The sequence below is a fragment of the Oncorhynchus masou genome, chromosome 27 (genome assembly GCF_036934945.1).
Source record: "Oncorhynchus masou masou isolate Uvic2021 chromosome 27, UVic_Omas_1.1, whole genome shotgun sequence".
Classification (NCBI taxonomy): Eukaryota; Metazoa; Chordata; class Actinopteri; order Salmoniformes; family Salmonidae; genus Oncorhynchus; species Oncorhynchus masou.
The window spans coordinates 11,461,150-11,466,747 of NC_088238.1; the positions used below are offsets into that span (position 1 = coordinate 11,461,150).

Sequence of the window (5,598 nt, forward strand, 5' to 3'; positions counted from 1 at the left end):
TCGTGGAACAGACGAAAACAAACCTGGTTTGGGAACCAAACATTGCAGCTTCAAACCCAACATGTGCAGATTGTCAACATATGATGTGTATAAAATATAATTGTGATTGTATGGTTACATTTAAATGCTGTTGAAATGTTCTGTGAATGAAATGAGAATGCCATGTGTCTCTATATCATCTACAAGCCAGTAAACATTCTGGGAACATATATTTTGTGGTGTCCTCACAATGCTCTCAGCAGACTGTTCCCACAACGTAGTGAAACATTCTCGGAACATTTCAAGAAGATATTAAGTGTGTTCTGGGAATGTTTAATTCACCCTAAAATAAACATTATAGAATTTGTATTTATTTAACCTTTATTTAACTAGGCAAGTCAGTTAAGAACAAGTTGTTATTTTCAATGACGGCCTAGGAACAGTGGGTTAACTGCCTTGTTCAGAAAATGACACCAAAGGAATTATTTTAAAGTCCATACTGATACAGAAACACTGTATTTTGATTAAAACACTGAGGAAAGATCAAATATTTCTGTAGACTTAGTTAATTAACAATAACTGATGGGGTCTCACGTCACCCCGCTCCTCCGCTCTCTCCACTGGCTTCCAGTTGAAATACAAGACCATGGTGCTTGCCTACGGAGCTGTAGACTTCCAGGCTCTGATTACACCCAAGCAAGGGCATTATCCACCTCTGGCCTGCTCGCCTCCTACCACTGAGGAAGTACAGTTCCCCGCTCAGCCCAGTCAAAACTGGGCTCTGGCCCCCCAATGGTGGAACAAATGGGACAGCGGAGTCAATCACCACGGAGGGAACCTCTTCAAGGAATACCTAGGATAGGATAAGTAATCCTTCTCACCACCCCCCCGTGCACTATTGTAAAGTGGCTGTTCCACTGGATGTCAGAAGGTGAATTCACAGTCCTCTGGATAAGAGCTGACTTAAATGTAAATGTACGTGAATTGCCATATATCACGACCCCCTAAGGTGTCTTATTGCTATTATAAACTGGTTACCAACATAATTAGAAGAGTAAAAATACATGTTTTGCCATACCTGTGGTATACGGTCTGGTATATCACAGCTGTCAGCCAATCAGATATTCAGGTCAGCCAATCAGGATTCGAACTACCCAGTTTATAGTAAGGTATAACTAACTCTGTGTATAACAAAATGCTGTGTTCAGTGAGACTAGTCATTCCACTAGATGGTACTGCTGCTGTCATAAATACAGAGCACAGGAAGAAATACATGTATGTCTGGAATATACAATCAGAACTACACAATACAATCAGAACTACATAGTACAATCAGAACTATACAGTACAATCAGAACTATACAGTACAATCAGAACTACATAGTACAATCAGAACTACATAGTACAATCAGAACTACATAGTACAATCAGAACTATACAGTACAATCAGAACTACATAGTACAATCAGAACTATACAGTACAATCAGAACTACATAGTACAATCAGAACTATACAGTACAATCAGAACTACTTAGTACAATCAGAACTATACAGTACAATCAGAACTATACAGTACAGAACTACACAGTACCATCAGAACTACACAGTACCATCAGAAATATATCAAATACACTGAATGGACAAAACCTGCTCTTTCCAGAACAGACTGACCAGGTGAATCCAGGTGAAAGATATGATCCCTTATTGACGTCACCTGTTAAATCCACTTCAATCAGTGTAGATGAAGGGGAGGAGACAGGTAGATAAAGGAGTTAAAGATTTTAAGTTAAATCCTCTTCAGTCAGTGTAGATGAAGGGGAGGAGACAGGTTAAAGATATGATCCCTTATTGACGTCACCTGTTAAATCCACTTCAATGTAGATGACCGGTTAAAGATATGATCAGAGGGTGAGATGGGCAGCCTTGAGACATGGAATGTGGATGAATGGGCAAGATGAAGGAAGCGCCTTTGAACAGGGTTTGGTAGTAAGTGCCAGGCGCACCGGTTTGAGTGTGTCAAGAACTGCAACGCTGCTGGGTTTTCCACCCTCAACAGTTTGCTGTGTGTATCAAAAATGGTCCACCACCCAAAGGACATCCAGCCAATTTGACACAACTGTGGGAAGCACTGTAGTCAACATGGGCCAGCATCCCTGTGGAACACTTTCGACACCTTGTAGAGTCCACACCCAGAGGATTGAGGCTGATCTGGGGGCGAAAGGAGGTGCAACTCAATATTAGGAATGTGTTCCTAATGTTTTGTACACTCAGTGTATATTTTAAAGAAAACCTACGTTACTGTATTTACAACCCTCTCTACAGTACCACCAGAAATATACAACATTTCAAAACATATTTCAAATAAATGCACATTAACATATTTACAACTTTTAACATTTCATTGTTTTTGTAAGATACTCTCAGACTCCACTGTCCTTCGTGAAACACGGTATGTAGCTTTGAAGCGCAGGTACGACTCCAGACACCTGATAGCCACATCATCCACCTCAGGGTCAAACTTGTTAGCGATGAGGTGGTGATGTTGTAGGAGCCACCTGAGATCTCCAGCCCCGTGACACAAATGGACCTCCTGTAGACACCCGAGCAGGGTGGATACGGGGCCCGTTCCTCACGTCTCCTTCCAGGGAACGCCACTTCACAATGCGGCGATGGCGTTCATGTCTGATTCATGGTACTTGATGTGCGGAGGGGTAGATCCTGGCACAGAGGGCATGCGCTGCAGGGTGGCCCACAGGTGTTCATCAGGACTGTAGGTGTCCTTCTCCCACTCAACAGCGCCCGGACCTCCTGAGACTCCATCACGTGACGGACAAAGGCCCTGGACACCAGGAAGTAGGCGTTGCCAGAAAACATGGGGGTGCTGATTGGAGGAGGGCTCTTCCTAACGTTCGTCTTGACCACCATGTTGCTGCTGATGTTGTGGTGAAACTGCCATCTGCTGTTTTTATAGTCGTCGGTGGTCTCTGACTCCATGCTGTTCCTCCCGTTCTGCAGCTTGAGGGCCTGAACCATCTCAGCGTTGGTCTTAATGGGGAAGTCTGTTCCACAGGTGTTGATCAGGTACCTCCACTGGACAGGTGACTTCAGGAGATCCTCCATACAGTTCAGATCAGCCTGCACTCTGGACCAGGAGGCGTATACCACACTCTCTAACTTACTGGCCACAAACACATTAGTCAGACAGGACACGATGGCCCTCACTGCCGTCCCTGAAGGCCTCCGAGGACTTCTGGTCGATGTGGACGCAGTACACGTTCTGAGGAGTGTACAGGGCACGCAGGGGAGGCGCTCAAACATCTCAATCTTGTCGTGGATGACCATGGAGTAGGCGATGGGGAACTCCTTCTCCTCCTGACTGAGAGGAACGCTGATGAACTCTCTTTCTGTGACGTACCTCTGACAGTCCTGAGTCACGTTGTGGTAGAAGGCCTCTGACAGCAGCTGCTGTTTCTTCATGGTCTTCAGCAGGAGGCTGAGCTGCTTCCTCTCCAGACCCTCCAGGTCTCCCTGGATGATGGCTGAGCAGGCCGGCAGGTCGGCAGCGTAGTCCGGGGGCAGGAGGTCCAGAGCGGGGAGAGGACTCCTGTCAGAGCCCGGCGGGCAGAGAGACGGATCCACTCAGGAGGATCAGAGATAAGTTCTTGAAGAATCTCTGAGACCTGGACAACCGAACAGAAACCATGACTAGTCCATATAGTCTTTCTATGTCCGGGTTCTCCTCAAAGAATGTAAGAGTTGCACTACGCCACCTTGTGGTCTGGTTGCGCCACTGTCATTTAAAAAAATGTTATTTGTAATCATTTAAGGCCTGGCACCACACCCGAATGGAGTATTTCTTTGCTTTAGAGTGCAGGAAATGTCCTCCATCCCGCTGTACTCAGTAGCACCTCTTTGTTAAAAAAGATCCCTGGGAGAACCCTGTATGTGGTGTTGCCTTTGTGCTATTAGTATCTATCAACACCACAGCTGAGGAGGAGGAGTTGCACACTGCTGAGCAACAGAAAGATGTGTCTCACCAGCACCTCACAGCTCAAATAAATGACACACACCTCTCACACACCTCCGTTTAAAAGGAAGAGGTGGAATCATTAACTCTAGTGGGCGTTGTCTGTGGGCATGGTGTAACCACTAGGCTACCCTATCGCCCCCATGTTAGGACTGCCAGGCGTACAGTCCTAACAGGGCTGAGCCTCTCACGTTAAACAGCTGTCTGTCCTCTGGGCCATGTTCTGTTATAATCTCCACCCGGCACAGCCAGGAGAAGACTGGCCACCCCACATAGCCTGGTTCCTCTCTAGATTTCTTCCTAGGTTTTGGCCTTTCTAGGGAGTTTTTCCTTGCCACCGTGCTTCTACACCTGCATTGCTTGCTGTTTGGGGTTTTAGGCTGGGTTTCTGTACAGCACTTTGAGATATCAGCTGATGTACGAAGGGCTATATAAATACATTTGATTTGATTTAGCTTTGAGGCGTGGGTCAAAGCAGCGTCATAAACGTGTTGAGTCAGACGTTCACCTTGCCGTACACAGTTGAAATATCTAGCCCATACATTTTGAAATATCTAGCCCATACATTTTGAAATATCTAGCCCATACATTTTGAAATATCTAGCCCATACATTTTGAAATACCTAGCCCATATTTTTTTAAATATCTAGCCCGTACATTTTGAAATATCTAGCCCATACATTTTGAAATATCTAGCCCGTACATTTTGAAATATCTAGCCCGTACATTTTGAAATATCTAGCCCATACATTTTGAAATATCTCGCCCGTACATTTTGAAATATCTAGCCCGTACATTTTGAAATATCAAGGCCATTTTGAAATATCTAGCCCATACATTTTGAAATATCTAGCCCATACATTTTGCACAAAATATTTTATATACAGGAGGTTTTTAAAGGACCATGGAAAAAAATGTCACACTACTGGCGTTGTCACAGTCCTATTGACTAACATGGTCGACCTCATATTACCAGACCACAACAACATCCCACAGCTGCTTTGACCATTCACGTCAGATAGGCACATTATTTTAATATTGAAATCATTTTACTTCCGTTCCATGAAATCCTTCAACATTTCACAATGTCACCTTTATCCACACATATCACGTCCCGGTGTGGTGCAGAGGAACAGGGTTTGTACAGGTGTACAAGGGTTAGATGACAGCTGTCGGGGGTTAAACATGGTGTTTTATCACACCCTGGTGTGGTGCAGAGGAACAGGGTTTGTACAGGTGTTAGATGACAGCTGTCGGGGTTTAAACATGGTGTTTTATCACATCCTGGTGTGGTGCAGAGGAACAGGGTTTGTACAGGGGTTAGATGACAGCTGTCGGGGGTTAAACATGGTGTTTTATCATGTCCTGGTGTGGTGCAGAGGAACAGGGTTTATACAGGCGTTAGATGACAGCTGTCGGGGGTTAAACATGGTGTTTTATCATGTCCTGGTGTGGTGCAGAGGAACAGGGTTTAAACGTTAGATGACAGCTGTGTTAAACATGGTGTTTTATCATGTCCTGGTGTGGTGCAGAGGAACAGGGTTTGTACAGGGTTAGATGACAGCTGTCGGGGTTAAACATGGTGTTTTAT

General features: G+C 44.8%; 1 pseudogene; it reads right to left on the reverse strand.

The window, feature by feature from the left end:
- Positions 1–1,953: 1,953 nt before the first annotated feature.
- On the reverse strand, positions 1,954–4,018 carry LOC135515268 (beta-1,3-galactosyl-O-glycosyl-glycoprotein beta-1,6-N-acetylglucosaminyltransferase 3-like; annotated as a pseudogene).
- Positions 4,019–5,598: the final 1,580 nt, after the last annotated feature.